This window comes from Manis pentadactyla, chromosome 10, assembly GCF_030020395.1.
Source record: "Manis pentadactyla isolate mManPen7 chromosome 10, mManPen7.hap1, whole genome shotgun sequence".
Classification (NCBI taxonomy): Eukaryota; Metazoa; Chordata; class Mammalia; order Pholidota; family Manidae; genus Manis; species Manis pentadactyla.
Window position 1 is genome coordinate 113,517,014 of NC_080028.1, and position 26,578 is coordinate 113,543,591.

Sequence of the window (26,578 nt, forward strand, 5' to 3'; positions counted from 1 at the left end):
ACTTGGAAAACATTGTAAATGTAGGTCCATATATAAGACTGAATATTTGAAAGTTGTAAATTAGGATTATAGACTATTAAATGAAATGTATTCTTCCCTTTTACCTTCAGAAGTATTCCTTCATAATGAATGTATTAAAAAATATGCATTAAAGGAGGGGCGGAAGATGGCGGCGTGAGTAGAGCAGCGGAAATCTCCTCCCAAAACAACATATATCTATGAAAATATAACAAAGACAACCCTTCCTAGAATAAAGACCAGAGGACACAGGACAACATCCAGACCACATCCACACCTGAGAGAACCCAGCAACTCGCGAAGAGGGTAAGATACAAGCCCCCGCCCGGCGGGAGCCGAGCGCCCCTCCCCCCAGCTCCCGGCGGGAGAAGAGCAGGCAGAGCGGGAGGGAGACGGAGCCCAGGACTGCCGAACACCCAGCCCCCGCCATCCGGGCCAGAGTGCAGGGCGCTTGATACTAGGAAAACAGGGCAGCAAGAACAGTGAGCAGGCACTGGAGGCTGGGCGCCAGAGGACATAAGAAAAGCGCGCGACCATTTTTTTTTTTTTTGCTTTTTTGCTGTTTTGTTTTGGCGAGCGCTTTTTGGAAGTCTTAAAGGGACAGGGACCCCAATACTAGGGAAACAGGGCAGAAAGACCGGTGAGCAGAGGCCTGAGGCTGGCACCGGAGAATAAAGAAAAACGAACGACCACCTTTTTTTTTTTTAATTAAAAATTTTTTTTTTTTTTTAATTAAAAAAATTTTTTTTTATTGTTTTTTGTTTGTGGTCATTGTTTTGTTTTGGCGGGTGCTTTTTGGAAGTCTTAAAGGGGCAGGGCGGGCCACTTAATCCAGAGGTAGGGAATCCGGGACCTCTGGGCACCCTAACCCCTGGGCTGCAGGGAGCAGGGAGGCCCCTTACGGAGATAAATAGCCTCCCAGCAGCTCCTGCTCCAACGCGACTCCACCATTTTGGAGTAGCTGCCCGAGCCAGGCCACGCCCACAGCAACAGCGGAGATTAACTCCACAGCAGCCGGGCAGGAAGCAGAAACCCTGTCTGCGCGCAGCTGCGCAGCACAAGCCACTAGAGGCCGCTGTTCTCCCAGGAGAGGAGGGCCACAAACCAACAAGAAAGGAAGTCCTTCCAGCCGTCACTCGTCCCAGTTCTGCAGACTATTCCTATCACCATGAAAAGGCAAAGCTACAGGCAGACAAAGATCACAGAGACAACACCAGAGAAGGAGACAGACCTAACTAGTCTTCCTGACAAAGAATTCAAAATAAGAATCATAAACATGCTGACAGAGATGCAGAGAAATACGCAAGAAAAATGGGATGAAGTCCGGAAAGAGATCACAGATGCCAGAAAGGAGATCGCAGAAATGAAACAAACTCTGGAAGGGTTTATAAGCAGAATGGATAGAATGCAAGAGGCCATTGATGGAATTGAAATCAGAGAACAGGAACGCATGGAAGCTGACATAGAGAGAGACAAAAGGATCTCCAGGAATGAAACAATATTAAGAGAACTGTGTGACCAATCTAAAAGGAACAATATCCGTATTATAGGGGTCCCAGAAGAAGAAGAGAGAGGAAAAGGGATGGAAAGTATCTTAGAAGAAATAATTGCTGAAAACTTCCCCACACTGGGGGAGGAAGTAATCAAACAGACCACGGAAATACACAGAACCCCCAACAGAAAGGATCCAAGAAGGGCAACACCAAGACACATAATAATTAAAATGGCAAAGATCAAGGACAAGGAAAGAGTGTTAAAGGCAGCTAGAGAGAAAAAGGTCACCTATAAAGGGAAACCCATCAGGCTAACGTCAGATTTCTCAACAGAAACCCTACAGGCCAGAAGAGAATGGCATGATATATTTAATACAATGAAACAGAAGGGCCTTGAACCAAGGATACTGTATCCAGCACGACTATCATTCAAATATGACGGTGGGATTAAACAATTCCCAGACAAACAAAAGCTGAGGGAATTTGCTTTCCACAAACCACCTCTACAGAACATCTTACAGGGACTGCTCTAGATGGGAGCACTCCTAGAAGGAGCACAGCACAAAACACCCAACATATGAAGAATCGAGGAGGAGGAACAAGAAGGGAGAGAAGAAAAGAATCTCCAGACAGTGTATATAACAGCTCAATAAGAGAGCTAAGTTAGGCAGTAAGGTACTAAAGAGGCTAACCTTGAACCTTTGGTAACCACGAATTTAAAGCCTGCAATGGCAATAAGTACATATCTTTCAATAGTCACCCTAAATGTTAATGGATTGAATGCACCAATCAAAAGACACAGAGTAACAGAATGGATAAAAAAGCAAGACCCATCTATATGCTGCTTACAAGAAACTCACCTCAAACCCAAAGACATGTACAGACTAAAAGTCAAGGGATGGAAAAACATATTTCAAGCCAACAACAGTGAGAAGAAAGCAGGGGTTGCAGTACTAATATCAGACAAAATAGACTTCAAAACAAAGAAAGTAACAAGAGATAAAGAAGGACACTACATAATGATAAAGGGCTCAGTCAAACAAGAGGATATAACCATTCTAAATATATATGCACCCAACACAGGAGGACCAGCATATGTGAAACAAATACTAACAGAACTAAAGGGGGATATAGACTGCAATGCATTCATTCTAGGAGACTTCAACACACCACTCACCCCAAAGGATAGATCCACTGGGCAGAAAATAAGTAAGGACACGGAAGCACTGAACAACACAGTAGAGCAGATGGACCTAATAGACATCTATAGAACTCTACATCCAAAAGCAGCGGGATATACATTCTTCTCAAGTGCACATGGAACATTCTCCAGAATAGACCACATACTAGGCCACAAAAAGAGCCTCAGAAAATTCCAAAAGATTGAAATCCTACCAACCAACTTTTCAGACCACAAAGGCATAAAACTAGAAATAAACTGTACAAAGAAAGCAAAGAGGCTCACAAACACATGGAGGCTTAACAACACGCTCCTAAATAATCAATGGATCAATGACCAAATCAAAATGGAGATCCAGCAATATATGGAAACAAATGACAACAACAACACTAAGCCCCAACTTCTGTGGGACACAGCAAAAGCAGTCTTAAGAGGAAAGTATATAGCAATCCAAGCATATTTAAAAAAGGAAGAGCAATCCCAAATGAATGGTCTAATGTCACAATTATCGAAATTGGAAAAAGAAGAACAGATGAGGCCTAAGGTCAGCAGAAGGAGGGACATAATAAAGATCAGAGAAGAAATAAATAAAATTGAGAAGAATAAAACAATAGCAAAAATCAATGAAACCAAGAGCTGGTTCTTCGAGAAAATAAACAAAATAGATAAGCCTCTAGACAGACTTATTAAGAAGAAAAGAGAGTCAACACAAATCAACAGTATCAGAAACGAGAAAGGAAAAATCACGACGGACCCCACGGAAATGCAAAGAATTATTGGAGAATACTATGAAAACCTATATGCTAACAAGCTGGGAAACCTAGGAGAAATGGACAACTTCCTAGAAAAATATAACCTTCCAAGATTGACCCAGGAAGAAACAGAAAATCTAAACAGACCAATTACCAGCAACGAAATTGAAGAGGTAATCAAAAAACTACCAAAGAACAAAACCCCCGGGCCAGATGGATTTACCTCGGAATTTTATCAGACATACAGGGAAGACATAATACCCATTCTCCTTAAAGTTTTCCAAAAAATAGAGGAGGAGGGGATACTCCCAAACTCATTCTATGAAGCTAACATCACCCTAATACCAAAACCAGGCAAAGACCCCACCAAAAAAGAAAACTACAGACCAATATCCCTGATGAACGTAGATGCAAAAATACTCAACAAAATATTAGCAAACCGAATTCAAAAATACACCAAAAGGATCATACACCATGACCAAGTGGGATTCATCCCAGGGATGCAAGGTTGGTACAACATTCGAAAGTCCATCAACATCATCCACCACATCAACAAAAAGAAAGACAAAAACCACATGATCATCTCCATAGACGCTGAAAAATGGAAACAGATGGAAACTCATCCCATGCTCGTGGCTAGGAAGAATTAATATCGTTAAAATGGCCATCGTGCACAAAGCAATATACAGATTTGATGCAATCCCTATGAAACTACCAGCAACATTCTTCAATGAACTGGAACAAATAATTCAAAAATTCATATGGAAACACCAAAGACCCCGAATAGCCAAAGCAATCCTGAGAAAGAAGAATAAAGTAGGGGGGATCTCACTCCCCAACTTCAAGCTCTACTATAAAGCCATAGTAATCAAGACAATTTGGTACTGGCACAAGAGCAGAGCCACAGACCAATGGAACAGACTAGAGAATCCAGACATTAACCCAGACATATATGGTCAATTAATATTTGATAAAGGAGCTATGGACATACAATGGCAAAATGACAGTCTCTTCAACAGGTGGTGCTGGCAAAACTGGACAGCTACATGTAGGAGAATGAAACTGGACCATTGTCTAACCCCATATACAAAAGTAAACTCAAAATGGATCAAAGACCTGAATGTAAGCCATGAAACCATTAAACTCTTGGAAGAAAACATAGGCACAAACCTCTTAGACATAAACATGAGTGACCTCTTCTTGAACATATCTCCCCGGGCAAGGAAAACAACAGCAAAAATGAGTAAGTGGGACTATATTAAGCTGAAAAGCTTCTGTACAGCAAAAGACACCATCAATAGAACAAGAAGGATCCCTACAGTATGGGAGAATATATTTGAAAATGACACATCCGATAAAGGCTTGACGTCCAGAATATATAAGGAGCTCTCACGCCTCAACAAACAAAAAACAAATAACCCAATTAAAAAATGGGCAGAGGAACTGAAGAGACAGTTCTCCAAAAAAGAAATACAGATGGCCAACAGACACATGAAAAGATGCTCCACATCGCTAATTATCAGAGAAATGCAAATTAAAACTACAATGAGGTATCACCTCACACCAGTAAGGATGGCTGCCATCCAAAAGACAAACAACAACAAATGTTGGCGAGGCTGTGGAGAAAGGGGAACCCTCCTACACTGCTGGTGGGAATGTAAGTTAGTTCAACCATTGTGGAAAGCAGTATGGAGGTACATCAAAATGCTCAAAACAGACTTACCATTTGACCCAGGAATTCCACTCCTAGGAATTTACCCTAAGAACGCAGCAATCAAGTTTGAGAAAGACAGATGCACCCCTATGTTTATTGCAGCACTATTTACAATAGCCAAGAATTGGAAGCAACCTAAATGTCCGTCAATAGATGAATGGATAAAGAAGATGTGGTACATATACACAATGGAATACTACTCAGCCGTAAGAAAAGGGCAAATCCAATCATTTGCAGCAACATGGATGGAGCTGGAGGGTATTATGCTCAGTGAAACAAGCCAAGCGGAGAAAGAGAAATACCAAATGATTTCACTTATCTGTGGAATATAAGAACAAAGGAAAAACTGAAGGAACAAAACAGCAGCAGAATCACAGAACTCAAGAATGGACTAACAGGTACCAAAGGGAAATGGACTGGGGAGGATGGGTGGGTAGGGAGGGATAAGGGGGGGAGAAGTAGGGGGATATTAAGATTAACATGCATGGGGGGGTAGGAGAAAAGGGAGGGCTGTACAACACAGAGAAGGCAAGTAGTGATTCTACAACATTTTGCTATGCTGATGGACAGTGACTGTAAAGGGGTTTATAGGGGAGAGCCTAGTAAACATAATATTCGTCATGTAAGTGTAGATTAGTGATAGAAAAAAAAAAAAAAGGCAGTTTCTGTGTGGTAACCTCCAACGAGTTCTACACAAGGGTATAAAGGGCATATAAAAGTGTAGGCAAAGGGTCTGTTTGTGTTTATACAGAGGATCAAAGCCTAATTGGGCTACCCCGAAAATGAACTAAGATATGATATGAAAAAGAACTTCCAACATCTGCACTCTCTGGAAGACTCATGCCAGAAGATGATCATCAAAAAACCCCAACAAAGATCTACGCACTGCTACAGCTGTAGATGCACTCATCCCACCAGTTCCTGGACTTGCCATGGGAATGAGGAAGGAGATATCTAAGCTGGCCTGTGCATACAGTAAAACAACAAAATTGGACTGGATCTATACTGTTGGAACTCAACCAAGAATTTGGAGAAGTGCAAATTGTAGCGCTCCAAAGTCTTACAACTACAAACTATTTACTGATAAAAGAACATATGGCATGTGAACAATCCCCAGGAATGGGTTGTTTTAATTTGTCTGATTTCTCTCAGACTGTTCAAGTTCAGTTGGACAATATCCACCATATCATAGATTTCACAAATCATTCACAAATGCCTAAGGTGCCTAACTGGTTTTCTTGGTTTCACTGCAGATGGCTGGTAATTACAGATATGCTTTGGTTATGTAACTATACTCCTATTATGTTAATGTGTGTGTGCAATTTAAGTAGTAGCTTAAAACCTGTACATGCTGAAGTTACTCTACAAGAAGATATATCAAAGAAATAATCAATCTTCCCATGTTTTCTTCCGCCTGCTACTTCTATAGCTTTTCTTCTTCCTTCCTAATTACAACCCTTAAATAGAATTCGTGCCTCATATCAAATTTACCGAGTATCATAATTCTTCCAAGTAGTAAAGATACCTCAAGACAAATGCTGGGCATAGAAGCCACAGGGCATAAATATGCAAAGAAGTAAAAAGCTAACTTTTTCAAACAATAAGGCTTCTCTCTCACTTACCAACTTCACATCTCCCTGTATGGCCCCGGAAGATGACTGGTTAGCCAGAGACGGGTAAGATTCCTCAAGGGAGGAACAACCTAAGACAGGCACAGTCGCAGGGGGGCCATCAGGTGAGAAATTGGGGATCAACAGAGGTGAGGCTTAGAACCTCACCCCCCCGTTCTGAGAGAAATCTTCTGCATACGTGGATGTTTTATTGCCCTGGTCTAGCTTGGATTAACACATAGTCTACAGGCACACACCTGATCATCTACATTTGCTCTCTTACAACACTAAACTATGTTTTCTACCTTTATCTTGTATCTACCTACCACTTCAGCATTTTATTAAAAATAATAATAATAAAGAGAGAAAAGTGGTATCCACATATAAATCAAGTATAAAAACCAAATGAGTATCCATATTTGAACTCTTTAGAGTTCATAACGCATGAGCAAAACCGAAAGTTTCTGTGATGACTGCCCTTGTACTGTTCACTATGTAACTTATTCATTATGTAAGAATTTGTTCTACATGTAAAAACTTGTTTGTTATGCCTCAGAAGATTGGAGACTGACAAAAATTAGGCTTGGGGTGGATTAATGATTGTGCATTGAGCATTGACTCCCCTATACAGAATTTTATTGTCGTTAACAACCATTTGATCAATAAATATGAGAGATGCCCTCACAAAAAAAAAAAAAAAAAAAAAAAAGGACAGACTTCCAATGGTAAAATAAATTAGTAACCGGGATGTAATGTATAGCATAAGGAATATAGTCAAGATATTGTAACAGCCTGGTAGGGTGATAGCTGGAACCTAGAATTATGTATATAAATGTTCTACCACTGTGTTGTACACTTGAAACTCATGTAATGTAATACTGTGTGTCAACTACCCTTCAATAAAAAATAATTATTTAAAAAAAAAAAAAAAAGTTCTCATCACAAGAAAAAAAAATTCTGTAATTATGTATGATGGTGGATGTAAACGAGACTTATTGTGGTTATCCCACAATATGTACAAATACTAAATCATTGTGTTGTATACCTGAAATGAATATAATGTTGTATCTCAATTATACCTCATTAAAAAAAAAAGAACAAAAAAAAAAAAATGCATTAAGCTTTAGTAATTTTATTACAGAATGTCAACAAAATATCAAAAATGATCAAATTTAAATAATATAACACATGTTTGGCTTTTCCACTGAAAAGAGGAAAGTATTTGGGTGAATAATAAAGTAAAACATACATAAATTATTATGTATTTATTTCATACAATTTATTCTTCTAGCCTCCATATCAGCAAAATGACTCATTAGCTGTTATTATCAAGGTTTTCACATAATTTGTACTCTGTGGACAGAAATGCCAAATGAGACCTTTACTGAATTATGATAGTGATTAAAGTAGAATTAGTTGCTTTAAGAACTTCAATTTGGAAAATTTGTCTGGAATTGTTTATAAATTTACAATACTTGAAACTATTCTATGTTCAAAAATTGTAATGGGGGTAAATACTTGAAAATGAACACCACAGATATTTTTTAATATTTAATTTAATTTTGTAACTTTATATTACTTATATCAAGATTTTTACCATTTCATAATGCAGCATCTAATACCATACATGTTTATTTGATTTCTTTCAATGTTAGTATATTATAAAGAAAATATAAAGTAGGAATATATGCCTCAATCAATATGCTCAACTATATTCTATCAAAAACACACCTTGAATTTATAATATCCAGAAAATAGTATCTATAGAAAATAATTTCAGTATTATTTGTATCTGAATCTTCCCCTTTATAATTATGCAACTATTTCCATTTCCTTAATTTCTTCATGTTTCATTAGAAACTCAGTTTTCCTGCATATTTTGCATGCAGTTTTTTTAATTTAGAAAAATCATTTTCTCTAAATTTTGAATTAACATTATTTTAAACTTTCTAAAATTGAAGTATCCAACCTTAACATTTGTTTACCTTTGTAAATGTTTGCTAACGCTGTCAACATCAAGCAAAAGTTCAGACCAGACAAATGTATATAGCACAAATTCAAAATTGATTACATTTCTGTCAAAGACCATAGCTCAGTTCTTCTTTGTTGTTGGTATTTAAAAGATTGTTTTAATATTTTAGCACAGTATCCAATTACATCAAGCCCAGTGGAGATTTACATACATTTATATGTTAAATAATAATATAAATGCTCATAATACATGTTGAAGATTTCCTGCAATGAATTTTGTGCACACATACACAACAATCTTGGACATCATCTATATAAGTTACAGACAGATCCTAGAAATATCGATAAATGTTGTAACCTCAAACTCCCATCATAACAATATAAAAATTGTCAACTATTTCAGTGATACAATTCCATACTTATCCACATCCTACGAGATTCTCAGACCTATTATGGAATTGGTCAAAACAGAAGAATTTTCTTAAGACAAATTCTTACTAATTTGGACTTCCTGATGCAATGCATGGACTAATTAACTTCACTTAACAAGATAATGGTTTGGTGTAATGTTTGGATAACACATGAAAAACACGAGTCACTAAAATCTTTCCCCAAACAGAGCAAGACCTTCAAGCATCCCCTTTTCTCAGCACTCCTTGAATTTTGGCTGTGCTTTCATTATTCACTCCTTTTTGGAGGTCCTTATTTTCCTTAGCTCCTTTAGTGTACCTTGTTTTAACAGCATATACTAAACATTTCTGTTATGAGCCTGAGAAATGTTTTCTACTTGCCACAGTTAAAGTTAAATTAGAAGGTGAAATTGATTTTAATAATGTATTTTATTTTACCCAACATATCTGTAAAATAACATTTCAACATATAATCAATATAAAATATTAAGATACACTTCTTTGTTAAGTCTCCTAAATCCAATATTTTGACATTAGTGCTTTAGAACAGCCTCACTTGAAGTGTTCAATGGCCACATTGGCTAGTGGCTAACCATATTGGACATCGTAGGTGTAGACCAACCCATACTCAAATTGAAAAGAAATATGAATTGTCTTATGTTGTAAAATGTTTTCCAGTCTTCATTAGTGACTGTCACAAATATTGCACAATTTGAAAGTATCTCTGAAACTACAAGTTGCAACATGAAGCAAGAAAATAGACTCAGCATGACTGAGAAAAAGTACTTTGTTAGGCAAGACTCTATTGTGTAACTAAGAGAAGGAATTTGCCATGTTAAATAATTTGTCCATTCTCTTACCTTTCACCACCACGAGTCAAATTCTCTATCCTCAGCAGTACAGTCTGTCTCAAACTTAAGCAGCAGCACAATGCAGAAACCCCCACACCTACTAAAAGCAGCTGCTTTGTTTCAAAGACATAGGACAAGAGATGTGAACAAGCCTTCCTTGAAGCTGAGCAGCACTTCTGGCATGTGGATCCCTATAAAGTTCTGGGCCTACCACTTAATTCCTGGTTAAAGGTCAGATATTCATAGCTTTAAGTGACTGAGACTCAGCTCTTTTAATTTTATGAGTAGGCTCCCGAAGAAGAATGCACCATCTTTACATAGGCAAATACTTTGCCATTGCAAGGCATCCTGCTATAACCACATGTGAAAAAGACAGAGAAAGGGAGAGAGATTTGGACAAAGGAAAAATAAGCATTCGGAAATAGAGCTCAGATTAAAAAGGTGCGGACAATTGCCCCAGTTTCTCTCAAGAACAAAGAACGAGAGGCAGGACCCCTCCTTTGTTGGTGTAACTGAATCGCCCAGTGAGGCGTCCCCCTACCCCAAAGCATCTATGCTTTGAAGGACTGTTTGAATTCTACACATTTTCTTCCAAATTCCTTTTCAAGCATCTTTTTCTAATTTTATCTGACCTCTGAATACAAGAATAACATTTTTTCAAATTGAGATCTAAAATGGTTAATGAGCATTTTTTTTCAAGTCATTCATTCATTCATGTAAACATGTTTTCTACTACATCTGTTCCATCCCAGCCACTGTTCTAGTTGCTGGGGGTAAAATGCATGCTTTTGGTCTTTTAAAGGATTCATGCCATTGTCTGGTTTGTTTATTTGCCCAAGTGAAAATATTTCTATATGCAAGGTGCCTGGGATGCTCATAAGGCTCTGTATACAAGCAGGCAGAGCATCCATTACCAGGGCTATTTCTCCAGAGTAATAGCAATTAAATTCAATTCTCCATATTAATCTGCATTCACTTCATGACTGTTGATGACCTTGAAACCATGAATAGCCGCAATTTAACTGAGAGACTAAAGAACCCAGCTGGGACTCCCCTCTGATAATATACTGAAACTATAGAAAAAAATTAATTCAACCTGGTTACAGCTACGTTTTACAATCCCCGCAACTGCCCCCACTGCATATAACTGCTTATTCTGGGAGGGGATCAATGGATTATCAGTTGTTTCTGATAATTTGCATCATTACGTCTTTCTATTTATGAGTAAAATGGTGGATTGAAAACAGTATAATTAAGATGGAAGATAACAATACAACAGCTTTTAGAAATTAATGTGAAAATATAATTTATTAACTATATAGCCATTGACTTGACTGTTTATAGTTGTAACACAAGATAGGAACATCTGGGTATATTTCTTATTTTAGGCTCAACAGCCCTTAAGAAAATGTGAATGCTGGCCCGTGAGGATTACTAGAGTGATCAAAGTAATGAAGTCAAGAGGAAAAAATCAATAGCATTTATTCTGAATCATCTGACTCAAATGATGTGGTAAAGCATTGATTCCTTTTTTGAAAATACATTGAATATATATGAAATTTTTTTCATTAAAGTCTAAAAATCTTAATAAATGTCCATTCTATATTTCCTCAACAATTGTTAGCCACATTTTAATTTACACACACACACACCCACATACACACACACACACATATATATATATATATATACTCTTTCAAGTAGACCAATGCATGCTCACATTTATTATGACATTTATCTTCATAATAACCCCTAGGAGAGACAGAGGGGCTATTATTATCACCTCCTTGGAAATAAGGAAGTAAGGGAACAATAGGTCACATAAATAAAGGCAAGCATGAATTGCTTTGTAGCTCCAAGCCCTGCAAAATAAAATAATGCTTAATTTACAGTGTATTTTTAGAAATAATTGTTTCCCAGGTGTTTTAAAGGCAATATTTATCACCTTAGACTTTATCTGATAATTGTAAAGTGTAGTAGGATTTCAATTATCCTAGAGGCTCATATTTTATTTCTAGAGATACACTACATATGAGAAAATAATGCCTGAATGATATGTATCTAATTATTAAGAAGATTTTGGTCAATAATTAACATGTGAAGAAAATTCAACAATTTCTACTTACGCTTGCATACTTGAATAATTAATTTAAGATAAATGTCAAAAATGCAATTCACATTTCCTGGCATAGGTCTACTATTCTAAACATACCTCACATAATCACTCACTTTCAAATGTGTTATATTGAGAGATTTCATGAGAATGCAAAATGGCTAATGTACAATTCAGATCAGTTTCATGACCTTGGTTCAGATGAAAATAAGGGGAAAAAAACGTCCAATATGCTTTAGTTACAAAAAGAAACAACAAAAACCCAGACAATAAATAAGTCAGCCTCTAAACCTTGCCTCACTAGACAGTCTGCTCTGGTGAGGCAGCCCTTGGGGAACGGTTTAATTTATGTCCCAGCCGAAGGGCGTATGCCACAGGAGCTCTCAACTTGTGTTCCAGCTTTCGGCTCTTCATCTCCTCTCAGTATTGACATTAGCTTTTTCTTTGCTGATCTTACCACATAAAAAGCTTTTTCAAAAAATCGGAGGCAAAATGATAGAACCCTTTGTTTACTTTCTTCATTCTTTTTTCTTTTTTATAAAAGTGGTTATATACTTATAACTCTAACGTGGTTATAGCCTAGGATTCTCCGTCTCCTGAATTTTGTTCCTAGAAGGGGGTTCTGTAAATGTGCACCTTTAGCCCTTTAAGATCTTGCATTTACTTCTCTTGTGGGGGTATGCACACCGCCCTCCTGTACCTAGATACTCTAGCTACAGCCACGGAGCCTCCATGTCTGTATCCCAATAAAAGCTGCAGAAGACAAACATACCTGAAGAGCATATGTCAAAGGCAGAGGTTGGTGTCCTGCTAAGTATTCCAACTGGAAATGGAAGGGCACCTGGAATGAGGAATTATGTGTCAAGTACCTAGCATGTTGCCTGAGGAGAACATAAAAAAGACTAAATAAATTAAATTGCAGGTATCAGTTAAACATTTATCCCATTTGTGGAGTGTCATCCTCTGCTTTAGCATGTGTGGAAAAGCTCAGAGGGGGCATTTTTAGCTTTACTGTGCACTGAGGCTCAATAACTGCCTTCTTAGGTGCCAAGGAAAGATTCAAACCCACTGTGCCTTACGTCTCGTTGCCCACTTAATCCCCGTGCTCTTAGTTTGTCTAAATGACTGTTTCATTTGCTGTTGACACAGAACAAAATATTTTTGGTACTACAAGGCACTTAAACTTCTCGTTGGCCCTTTTTAAAATTTGCTTTTGATAAGAATAATTCTCTTCTTCATATCTGTAAACAAAAGATAGAGATGAGGGTGGTTAGTGAATATAATGCCGAAGATATTTTCAGATTTGAAATGAATTGGCTTTCCTTGTGTCCAGAGTTGCTCAGAGCCAAGTGCCGAGAGTCAGACGGCGGTGTGATTCCCCACGTTCATAAACCGTCCTCATTCTGACAGAAACTGTTTTGACAGGATTCAGCCCAGGCCTGAGTATTGGAGCGGGGATGTGAGTGGCAGAACAGAGGTGCCGATCAGGCTCTCTGGAGTCAATTTGGTCATTGCTCTTCCCAAGTGTCCTAATATCTTTGGAGAATTCTCTGCCTTCCAGTGCTTTTGTTTTTGTTTTGCAGGGCACCCAGTGCCGTGTGAGGTAACCCAGAAGCACTAAAAGGTGCAAAATCACACCCGGAAGGTAAAGATTCTCCCCTCCCTACCTAATCTGAGTGACCCACTCCCCCAGCCCACCACCCAGTTTCATTTTATTTTAGCCCTTGTCAATATTGGACATTTTCTAGTTCATATAGTTTCCTGTCTATAATCTGGTGACCACAGCATGTAGAAAACTTCCTGAACTACTATCCTTATGAAGTAAATACCTGTTCAGTTAATAATTGAAGGAGAAGGCTAAGGTTTTAAGGTATCCTCTTTACCTCTTCTGTAAAGTAATGATTGTTGTCAGGCTGATGTGTTTGATTTAGTTTAGATCTGTAGAATCTAGGAAATCATAAAACCGTTGTGTTCTTATCACACTCTTGTTTCCCTGAAACAAGAAAAAAAGGAAACTAGAATCACCCAGCCTCCTACATGTCTTAAAATCTGTAACTCCAGCTAATGCTTAGTACCAGGGAACAGAAACCGAGGGAACTCTGATGGACTGTTCCCCGTTTTAGGAGTTAAACTGAAACGGAGTCAAATTAGCGATACAATAAACCAAACACAATTCAATTAGTAGCTATTACTTTGAGAGGTAGTCATTCATCGTAAAGTAGAGACTTTTCTATATCATTGTTTCACATGGGGCATGTGGCCTGGAAGCTCTCTCTTCCTTTTCATTCACAAGTTTAGACACTGATCAAGAGTTTCTGCCAAGGTACTGGAAGACTGACCAATAACACTGTGAGGTGAGGCTGAAACTCACCATGCCAGTGACCTGCGAACCCGAGTGATCAGCCTTACGAGAAAGCCACTTACGTCTGAAGTTCCCTTTTGTGGGCCAGGTGACCTAATGGGACCTTTTATTGGACTGAGAGGACTGATATAGGTTTCAGGTCCGTGCATATAAGGAAGATGTATATTTATATTATTCAGAATATGCAAGGTTATGTTGCAGTACTAAATGATGCCAAAATCTTAGTCACTTAAAACAGTGTTTACTGCTTGTGTTTTACATGAACACAAGTTCGCTTAAAGCCGTGCACGGCGGCACACACCAGGGTCCAAACTGAAAGATGTTCTGCTAGCGCACAAGCAAAGTCAGCACAGTGCTTCTACTTTTGCCTTGACAAGAAAGAAGAGTAGTGACGCCGGCTGTCCACTCTGAGATGCTGCTTTCCGAGAGACAAAGAGACACGTGTTACTGCTGCTCACATCTCGTGGACCTAAGTGAGTCACATGTGCATTCCTAACTTTAAGAGGACATATTTTCTTCTTGTCCATCTAGAAGAGCTTTAGTTATGTCTGCCGTAACAGCTCTCAGTATAAAATAAGGTGTGTAATAGAAACTGCGCAAAGTAGCATAACACAAAAAGGTATTTTTTACAGGAAAAATAGTGCAGAGGTACTGGAAGCAGGAAAATGAAAAAAATGGGTATAATGTAGGCAGTAAAAAGGAAAAAACGTGATCTAAAATTAGGTAATAGTGAATATACTAAAAACTACTAAATTGCACACTTTGTGATTGAATTTTATGGTATGTGAGTTATATTTCAATAAAACTATAATTTAAAAATAAGAGCTGAAATATGAAAAAAATAGCTAAGAACAAAATGCTAGCCATTTAACCTCTTATGTTAACAAATACTTGGAAGTATAATAAGTTATAAAATATAAAAAAACTATAAAACCAAGAAATGAGATTGAAAATTTTTATTTACAGTTTTATAAAATGAGGAATTTGGCCTAGTTTATGAATTAATTATAAATTACCAGACAGCAATAAGCATTTATGCTTTGTACTATAGCCAACATTGTGTCAATGCTAATACATGGTGGATGCTTATTACCTACTTTTAAGGATGCTTCTCTCTCAATTCCATCCAGCATTGCAATATTAAGAATGTGCAGTGCTAATTCTTAGACTCAGTGAAATTAAGGAATCTGGAAATATATTCTGATTTCTAAAAGTATGTTAGATGTACATCCCCATAAAATATGGGTGATAAAATGTGAAATTCATAAAACTAAAAAACTATAAAATAATGGTTAATATAAAATGAAATTTCTATAAACCCAGATGTTGATAATGCCAGTGAACCAACCGGCAACATTAACTTGGGAGAACTTTGGGGGAAAACATAAGTTTTTATATATATTATATTTCAGCTGAGGCAAAGAAAATTATGTCTTGAGCTAGTAATGTTGTTCTAATTTATAACAGTAGCATGACAGTGACCTCTACCAGGACAGAATGATATTGAATTATTCAAAAGAAGAACTTGTTTTTTTTCCACAACAGTGGCAACTAAGAAACAAACAAATAATGAATCGGCATATTTGAGTTTTAAATTTCTACAGCAGGATGAACATTGGGCACATTTAAATTTCAAATAAAATCTATGATAGTACTGGCGTCAGCAATGTACTAAAGTTATTTTTCTTATCTTGCAGTCATAAATGCTTTCACCACTGGGGTTATTTTTCCCTTTCCTAACTGCTAATTGAAGAAGAAAAGTAATGATGGTAGAGAGAATAGCTCAAGAACGGTAACCCTAGTGTTCTATGTGTAATCAGTGCTTTTTTCTCCCTTGTGTTCTCTGTATTCCTGCCTATTTTCCTTCTCTCTCTAAAATTTATTTTTAAATTTTTATTTCTTTTACCCTGTGATCCTTTCTTGCCACTTCCTCCATTTTACACAACGACTTGTTCTTTTTACATAATGTTCCTATTCTTAGATATCACTCTTATTTATCTGCATTGTTTTATAAATATGCTTACTAGATATGAAAATATTGTCCTTTCCAATCAATTTTTTTTTTTTTTAATAATTATTTTTTATTGAAGGGTAGTTGACACACAGTATTACATTACATGAGTTTCAAGTGTACAACACAGTGGTAGAACATTTATATACATAATTCTAGGTTCCAGCTATCACCCTACCAGGCTGTTACAATATCTTGACTATATTCCTTATGCTATACATTACATCCCGGTTACTAATTTATTTTACCATTGGAAGTCTGTCCTTTTTTTTTTTTTTTTTTTTGTGAGGGCATCTCTCATATTTATTGATCAAATGGTTGTTAACGACAATAAAATTCTGTATAGGGGAGTCAATGCTCAATGCACAATCATTATTCCACCCCAAGCCTAATTTTTGTCAGTCTCCAATCTTCTGAGGCATAACAAACAAGTTTTTACATGTAGAACAAATTCTTACATAATGAATAAGTTACATAGTGAACAGTACAAGGGCAGTCATCACAGAAACTTTCGGTTTTGCTCATGCATTATGAACTATAAACAGTCAGTTCAAATATGAATACTCATTTGGTTTTTATACTTGATTTATATGTGGATACCACATTTCTCTCTTTATTATTATTATTTTTAATAAAATGCTGAAGTGGTAGGAAGATACAAGATAAAGGTAGAAAACATAGTTTAGTGTTGTAAGAGAGCACATGTAGATGATCAGGTGTGTGCCTGTAGACTATGTGTTAATCCAAGCTAGACCAGGGCAATAAAACATCCACGTATGCAGAAGATTTCTCTCAGAACGGGGGGGTGAGGTTCTAAGCCTCACCTCTGTTGATCCCCAATTTCTCACCTGATGGCCCCCCTGCGACTGTGCCTGTCTTAGGTTGTTCCTCCCTTGAGGAATCTTACCCGTCTCTGGCTAACCAGTCATCTTCCGGGGCCAAACAGGGAAATGTGAAGTTGGTAAGTGAGAGAGAAGCCTTATTGTTTGAAAAAGTTAGCTTTTTACTTCTTTGCATATTTATGCCCTGTGGCTTCTATGCCCAGCATTTGTCTTGAGGTATCTTTACCACTTGGAAGAATTATGATACTCGGTAAATTTGATATGAGGCACGAATTCTATTTAAGGGTTGTAATTAGGAAGGAAGAAGAAAAGCTATAGAAGTAGCAGGCGGAAGAAAACATGGGAAGATTGATTATTTCTTTGATATATCTTCTTGTAGAGTAACTTCAGCATGTATAGGTTTTAAGCTTCTACTTAAATTGCACACACACATTAACATAATAGGAGTATAGTTACATAACCAAAGCATATCTGTAATTACCAGCCATCTGCAGTGAAACCAAGAAAACCAGTTAGGCACCTTAGGCATTTGTGAAAACTTATCTATGATATGGTGGATATTGTCCAAATGAACTTGAACAGTCTGAGAGAAATCAGACAAATTAAAACAACCCATTCCTGGGGACTGTTCACATGCCATATGTTCTTTTAACAATAAATAGTTTGTAGTTGTAAGACTTTGGAGCGCTACAATTTGCACTTCTCCAAATTCTTGGTTGAGTTCCAACAGTATAGATCCAGTCCAATTTTGTTGTTTTACTGTATGCACAGGCCAGCTTAGATATCTCCTTCCTCATTCCCATGGCAGGTCCAGGAACTGGTGGGATGAGTGCATCTACAGCTGTAGCAGTGCGTGGATCTTTGTTGGGGTTTTTTGATGATCATCTTCTGGCATGAGTCTTCCAGAGGGTGCAGATGTTGGAAGTTCTTTTTCATATCGTATCTTAGTTCATTTTCGGGGTAGCCCAATTAGGCTTTGATCCTCTGTATAAACACAAACAGACCCTTTGCCTACACTTTTATATGCCCTTTATACCCTTGTGTAGAACTCGTTGGAGGTTACCACACAGGAACTGCACTTTTTTTTTTTTTTTTTTTTTTTTTTTTTTTTTTGCTATCACTAATCTACACTTACATGACGAATATTACGTTTACTAGGCTCTCCCCTATAACAGGTCTCCCCTATAAACCCCTTTACAGTCACTGTCCATCAGCATAGCAAAATGTTGTAGAATCACTACTTGCCTTCTCTGTGTTGTACAGCCCTCCCTTTTCTCCTACCCCCCCATGCATGTTAATCTTAATATCCCCCTACTTCTCCCCCCCTTATCCCTCCCTACCCACCCATCCTCCCCAGTCCCTTTCCCTTTGGTACCTGTTAGTCCATTCTTGAGTTCTGTGATTCTGCTGCTGTTTTGTTCCTTCAGTTTTTCCTTTGTTCTTATATTCCACAGATAAGTGAAATCATTTGGTATTTCTCTTTCTCCGCTTGGCTTGTTTCACTGAGCATAATACCCTCCAGCTCCATCCATGTTGCTGCAAATGATTGGATTTGCCCTTTTCTTATAGCTGAGTAGTATTCCATTGTGTATATGTACCACATCTTCTTTATCCATTCATCTATTGATGGACATTTAGGTTGCTTCCAATTCTTGGCTATTGTAAATAGTGCTGCAATAAACATAGGGGTGCATCTGTCTTTCTCAAACTTGATTGCTGCATTCTTAGGGTAAATTCCTAGGAGTGCAATTCCTGGGTCAAATGGTAAGTCTGTTTTGAGCATTTTGATGTACCTCCATACTGCTTTCCACAATGGTTGAACTAACTTACATTCCCACCAGCAGTGTAGGAGGGTTCCCCTTTCTCCACAGCCTCGCCAACATTTGTTGTTGTTTGTCTTTTGGATGGCAGCCATCCTTACTGGTGTGAGGTGATACCTCATTGTAGTTTTAATTTGCATTTCTCTGATAATTAGCGATGTGGAGCATCTTTTCATGTGTCTGTTGGCCATCTGTATTTCTTTTTTGGAGAACTGTCTCTTCAGTTCCTCTGCCCATTTTTTAATTGGGTTATTTGTTTTTTGTTTGTTGAGGCGTGAGAGCTCCTTATATATTCTGGACGTCAAGCCTTTATCGGATGTGTCATTTTCAAATATATTCTCCCATACTGTAGGGATCCTTCTTGTTCTATTGATGGTGTCTTTTGCTGTACAGAAGCTTTTCAGCTTAATATAGTCCCACTTACTCATTTTTGCTGTTGTTTTCCTTGCCCGGGGAGATATGTTCAAGAAGAGGTCACTCATGTTTATGTCTAAGAGGTTTTCGCCTATGTTTTCTTCCAGGAGTTTAATGGTTTCATGGCTTACATTCAGGTCTTTGATCCATTTTGAGTTTACTTTTGTATATGGGGTTAGACAATGGTCCAGTTTCATTCTCCTACATGTAGCTGTCCAGTTTTGCCAGCACCACCTGTTGAAGAGACTGTCATTTCGCCATTGTATGTCCATGGCTCCTTTATCAAATATTAATTGACCATATATGTCTGGGTTAATGTCTGGATTCTCTAGTCTGTTCCATTGGTCTGTGGCTCTGCTCTTGTGCCAGTACCAAATTGTCTTGATTACTATGGCTTTATAGTAGAGCTTGAAGTTGGGGAGTGAGATCCCCCCTACTTTATTCTTCTTTCTCAGGATTGCTTTGGCTATTCGGGGTCTTTGGTGTTTCCATATGAATTTTTGAATTATTTGTTCCAGTTCATTGAAGAATGTTGCTGGTAGTTTCATAGGGATTGCATCAAATCTGTATATTGCTTTGGGCAGGATGGCCATTTTAACGATATTAATTCTTCCTAGCCACGAGCATGGGATGAGTTTCCATCTGTTAGTGTCCCCTTTAATTTCTCTTAAGAGTGACTTGTAGTTTTCAGAGTATAAGTCTTTCACTTCTTTGGTTAGGTTTATTCCTAGGTATTTTATTTTTTTTGATGCAATTGTGAATGGAGTTGTTTTCCTGATTTCTCTCTCTGTTGGTTCATTGTTAGTATATAGGAAAGCCACAGATTTCTGTGTGTTGATTTTGTATCCTGCAACTTTGCTGTATTCCGATATCAGTTCTAGTAGTTTTGGGGTGGAGTCTTTAGGGTTTTTTATGTACAGTATCATGTCATCTGCAAATAGTGACAGTTTAACTTCTTCTTTACCAATCTGGATTCCTTGTATTTCTTTATTTTGTCTGATTGCCGTGGCTAGGACCTCCAGTACTATGTTAAATAACAGTGGAGAGAGTGGGCATCCCTGTCTAGTTCCCGATCTCAGAGGAAATGCTTTCAGCTTCTCGCTGTTCAATATAATGTTGGCTGTGGGTTTATCATAGATGGCCTTTATTATGTTGAGGTACTTGCCCTCTATTCCCATTTTGCTGAGAGTTTTTAACATGAATGGATGTTGAACTTTGTCAAATGCTTTTTCAGCATCTATTGAGATGATCATGTGGTTTTTGTCTTTCTTTTTGTTGATGTGGTGGATGATGTTGATGGACTTTCGAATGTTGTACCATCCTTGCATCCCTGGAATGAATCCCACTTGGTCATGGTGTATGATCCTTTTGATGTATTTTTGAATTCGGTTTGCTAATATTTTGTTGAGTATTTTTGCATCTACGTTCATCAGGGATATTGGTCTGTAGTTTTCTTTTTTGGTGGGGTCTTTGCCTGGTTTTGGTATTAGGGTGATGTTAGCTTCATAGAATGAGTTTGGGAGTATCCCCTCCTCCTCTATTTTTTGGAAGACTTTAAGGAGAATGGGTATTATGTCTTCCCTGTATGTCTGATAAAATTCCGAGGTAAATCCATCTGGCCCGGGGGTTTTGTTCTTTGGTAGTTTTTTGATTACCTCTTCAATTTCATTGCTGGTAATTGGTCTGTTTAGATTTTCTGTTTCTTCCTGGGTCAATCTTGGAAGGTTATATTTTTCTAGGAAGTTGTCCATTTCTCCTAGGTTTCCCAGCTTGTTAGCATATAGGTTTTCATAGTATTCTCCAATAATTCTTTGCATTTCCGTGGGGTCCGTCGTGATTTTTCCTTTCTCGTTTCTGATACTGTTGATTTGTGTTGACTCTCTTTTCTTCTTAATAAGTCTGTCTAGAGGCTTATCTATTTTGTTTATTTTCTCGAAGAACCAGCTCTTGGTTTCATTGATTTTTGCTATTGTTTTATTCTTCTCAATTTTATTTATTTCTTCTCTGATCTTTATTATGTCCCTCCTTCTGCTGACCTTAGGCCTCATCTGTTCTTCTTTTTCCAATTTCGATAATTGTGACATTAGACCATTCATTTGGGATTGCTCTTCCTTTTTTAAATATGCTTGGATTGCTATATACTTTCCTCTTAAGACTGCTTTTGCTGTGTCCCACAGAAGTTGGGGCTTAGTGTTGTTGTTGTCATTTGTTTCCATATATTGCTGGATCTCCATTTTGATTTGGTCATTGATCCATTGATTATTTAGGAGCATGTTGTTAAGCCTCCATGTGTTCGTGAGCCTCTTTGCTTTCTTTGTACAGTTTATTTCTAGTTTTATGCCTTTGTAGTCTGAAAAGTTGGTTGGTAGGATTTCAATCTTTTGGAATTTTCTGAGGCTCTTTTTGTGGCCTAGTATGTGGTCTATTCTGGAGAATGTTCCATGTGCACTTGAGAAGAATATATATCCCGCTGCTGTTGGATGTAGAGTTCTATAGATGTCTATTAGGTCCATCTGCTCTAGTGTGTTGTTCAGTGCTTCCGTGTCCTTACTTATTTTCTGCCCAGTGGATCTATCCTTTGGGGTGAGTGGTGTGTTGAAGTCTCCTAGAATGAATGCATTGCAGTCTATATCCCCCTTTAGTTCTGTTAGTATTTGTTTCACATATGCTGGTGCTCCTGTGTTGGGTGCATATATATTTAGAATGGTTATATCCTCTTGTTTGACTGAGCCCTTTATCATTATGTAGTGTCCTTCTTTATCTCTTGTTACTTTCTTTGTTTTGAAGTCTATTTTGTCTGATATTAGTACTGCAACCCCTGCTTTCTTCTCACTGTTGTTGGCTTGAAATATGTTTTTCCATCCCTTGACTTTTAGTCTCTACATGTCTTTGGGTTTGAGGTGAGTTTCTTGTAAGCAGCATATAGATGGGTCTTGCTTTTTTATCCATTCTGTTACTCTGTGTCTTTTGATTGGTGCATTCAACCCATTAACATTTAGGGTGACTATTGAAAGATATGTACTTATTGCCATTGCAGGCTTTAAATTCGTGGTTACCAAAGGTTCAAGGTTAGCCTCTTTAGTATCTTACTGCCTAACTTAGCTCGCTTATTGAGCTGTTATATACACTGTCTGTAGATTCTTTTCTTCTCTCCCTTCTTGTTCCTCCTCCTCGATTCTTCATATGTTGGGTGTTTTGTGCTGTGCTCTTTCTAGGAGTGCTCCCATCTAGAGCAGTCCCTGTAAGATGTTCTGTAGAGGTGGTTTGTGGAAAGCAAATTCCCTCAGCTTTTGTTTGTCTGGGAATTGTTTAATCCCACCGTCATATTTGAATGATAGTCGTGCTGGATACAGTATCCTTGGTTCAAGGCCCTTCTGTTTCATTGTATTAAATATATCATGCCATTCTCTTCTGGCCTGTAGGGTTTCTGTTGAGAAATCTGATGTTAGCCTGATGGGTTTCCCTTTATAGGTGACCTTTTTCTCTCTAGCTGCCTTTAACACTCTTTCCTTGTCCTTGATCTTTGCCATTTTAATTATTATGTGTCTTGGTGTTGCCCTTCTTGGATCCTTTCTTTTGGGGGTTCTGTGTATTTCCGTGGTCTGTTTGATTACTTCCTCCCCCAGTGTGGGGAAGTTTTCAGCAATTATTTCTTCTAAGATACTTTCCATCTCTTTGCCTCTCTCTTCTTCTTCTGGGACCCCTATAATACGGATATTGCTCCTTTTAGATTGGTCACACAGTTCTCTTAATATTGTTTCATTCCTGGAGATCCTTTTGTCTCTCTCTATGTCAGCTTCCATGCGTTCCTGTTCTCTGATTTCAATTCCATCAATGGCCTCTTGCATTCTATCCATTCTGCTTATAAACCCTTCCAGAGTTTGTTTCATTTCTGCGATCTCCTTTCTGGCATCTGTGATCTCTTTCCGGACTTCATCCCATTTTTCTTGCGTATTTCTCTGCATCTCTGTCAGCATGTTTATGATTCTTATTTTGAATTCTTTGTCAGGAAGACTGGTTAGGTCTGTCTCCTTCTCTGGTGTTGTCTCTGTGATCTTTGTCTGCCTGTAGCTTTGCCTTTTCATGGTGATAGGAATAGTCTGCAGAACTGGGACGAGTGACGGCTGGAAGGACTTCCTTTCTTGTTGGTTTGTGGCCCTCCTCTCCTGGGAGAACAGCGGCCTCTAGTGGCTTGTGCTGCGCAGCTGCGCGCAGACAGGGTTTCTGCTTCCTGCCAGGCTGCTATGGAGTTAATCTCCGCTGTTGCTGTGGGCGTGGCCTGGCTCGGGCAGCTACTCCAAAATGGTGGAGTCGCGTTGGAGCAGGAGCTGCTGGGAGGCTATTTATCTCCATAAGGGGCCTCCCTGCTCCCTGCAGCCCAGGGGTTAGGGTGCCCAGAGGTCCCGGATTCCCTACCTCTGGATTAAGTGGCCCGCCCTGCCCCTTTAAGACTTCCAAAAAGCACCCGCCAAAACAAAACAACGACCACAAAAAAAAACAAGAAAAAAAATTTTTTTAATTAAAAAAAAAAAAAAAATTTTTATTTAAAAAAAAAAAAAGGTGGTCTTTCGTTTTTCTTTATTCTGCGGTGCCAGCCTCAGGCCTCTGCTCACCGGTCTTTCTGCCCTGTTTCCCTAATATTGGGGTCCCTGTCCCTTTAAGACTTCCAAACAGCGCTCGCCAAAACAAAGCAGCAAAAAAGCAAAAAAAAAAAAAATGGTCGCGCGCTTTTCTTATGTCCTCTGTCGCCCAGCCTCCAGTGCCTGCTCACTGTTCTTGCTGCCCTGTTTTCCCAGTATGGAGGGCCCTACACTCTGGCCCGGATGGCTGGGGCTTGGTGTTCGGTAGCCCTGGGCTCCGTCTCCCTCCCGCTCTGCCTGCTCTTCTCCCACCGGGATCTGGGGGGAGGGGCGCTCGGCTCCCGCGGGGCCGGGGCTTGTATCTTACCCCCTTCGCGAGGCGCTGGGTTCTCTCAGGTGTGGATGTGGTCTGGATATTGTCCTGTGTCCTCTGGTCTTTATTCTAGGAAGGGTTGTCTTTGTTATATTTTCATAGATATATGTTGTTTTGGGAGGAGATTTCCGCTGCTCTACTCACGCCGCCATTTTCCGCCACACCCCCCCTTTCCAATCAATTTTAAGTTTTCCTAAAGCATTATTTTACACAAATGAAAAACCGATAGCCAGTCTTTGAAGTTAAACCCATTGAAACATTACTGGTAGCAGTTTTCTTTAACCTATCAGGGTTCTTCTAACTGTCTACCTGTCTGCAGGAATTCTCCACAGGTATCCTGATCTCTTCTCCAACCCGTAGGGTTTTGGGTTTACTACAACTCTTTGGATCTGGTTGGTGAGAATCAACAAATATCCTACATGCCTTGGTGGGACACATTATGTGCCAGAAGTTGGGACGTAATCTCCATGAAAATTCCAGGGCCTGGTACCTCAGCAGAGTTTCCACAGTGCCAGTGGCCTGTGCCGTGTTAAAACACATGAATAACAAAGTGAAAAATAAGCTGCTATGCCCTGCACTCCCCTGCCACTGAGAAGGCCCATTAGGTTCTTCTGGCAACAAGCATTGCCAACTCTCCCCTGGCCTATACCTATGGCCTCAAGAGTTTCTTATAATCAAGTGTATAAAAAAGAAGAATTTTAATCCAGAAAAAAAAAGATTTGCAAACTAGTCAGAACTATACAACTATAGCAAAACAATTCCACCCCTTTGGGGTCCTGGAAGACAATGGTAGGAGAAATCTTCAGAGTCGGTGGAGTCTTGAGCGGCGTATTTAGTGCTTCACTTCTTTGGTAATAGAGGTGACCAGATAATTAATATATACCAATTAATAGATGATTTCAATAGACTGAATAGTGATGAAAAGAGAACAACACGTCTGGAGCATTAGTGACCAGGGAGCCAGAGGAGGAGGTAAATGGGAGATCAGCAGAAAAGGAACGAGGCCTTCTTCCTGGCTAATCTGGCTGGGGACCAGCATTGCCGAGTACCCACTATCAAGGGCTGAGATGAAAGCTGAGCCCAGGACAACACTGTTCCCTAGGACCAGCCAGTCATCTGGAGGCAAGGTGATACTCTGAACTCCTATATTTCATGAAGGGCAGCAAATCGGGCTTGTGGAATAGACGCTGTGGATATGGGTTTTCCTTGCTAGTCCCATAAACTTTTGCCCACAGTATCAACCTTGGACTTCCTGCCATAGGATCTCGAACATTGTTTCTGACCAAGAAATGTTTACTGTGTTGTAAAGAGAGGAAATAAACTAATATCCATGGGATTCATTGTTCTTACCAGCTAGAAGTATAACGAGGACTCATGGGTCTAGAACTAAGGGAATAAGTACAAGGTGCTCATGTCATTCCTAATGTACCAAATCCCATCAATGAAAAAATGAAATTTCTATGAACCCAGAAGTTCATATTGCCAGTGAACCAACAGGCAACAAAGGGGTTCACTGAATGGTTTAGAGTGAATGGTTTTCACTATTAAGGGAAATAGAAGGGATTCTCTGGGAATCTGTTCTCCTCCCTTGGGTGGTAGGAGATATCAGGGAGGGGACCACAGCAGCCAAGTGCAGTTGGGGCCACTAAAGGTTTAGGGAGCCACACTATGTGCTATAAAGAGCTATAAGCAGCTGAAATGCCAAGTGAGGACAAAGGTGACGTAGAAAAAGGAAGTTATTAATTTCACTATTGGCTTCCATCCAGGTGCAGAAATCATGATTGTATCCATACATTTTGCTATTAATATATTTGCGTTTATTAAGTATATAATTTTTTTGTTTCTCCTACTATTTTATTTGGTGGTGGATAACTTTATAATTTACTGCTTAGGTTAAAGTTTATCAAGAAAGTGTTATGACCAAACTAGAAAGGTAAATGACATCACCTTGGTTTGGATAAAATAAGATATTTGAGATATTCCCTTTATAGGACAGAGTGAACACACCTGTATTTGAATAAGAAATAATTGCAATGTGTTAGATTTAATAGTGTTGTTACTTCT

The 26,578-nt window shown here is 38.6% G+C and overlaps 1 long non-coding RNA gene across 3 annotated transcripts in view; it reads left to right on the forward strand.

The window, feature by feature from the left end:
• Positions 1 to 26,578, forward strand: part of LOC118925947 (uncharacterized) — an 86,350-nt gene that overhangs the window by 29,376 nt on the left and 30,396 nt on the right. For 2 of the 3 annotated variants that reach the window (XR_005030248.2, XR_005030246.2), the window contains exon 2: positions 13,696 to 13,757. The exons of the other annotated variant lie outside the window; for it this stretch is intronic. This is a non-coding gene — a long non-coding RNA (uncharacterized LOC118925947). The remainder of the gene's footprint in view (positions 1 to 13,695; positions 13,758 to 26,578) is intronic. 3 annotated transcript variants of the gene reach the window in all.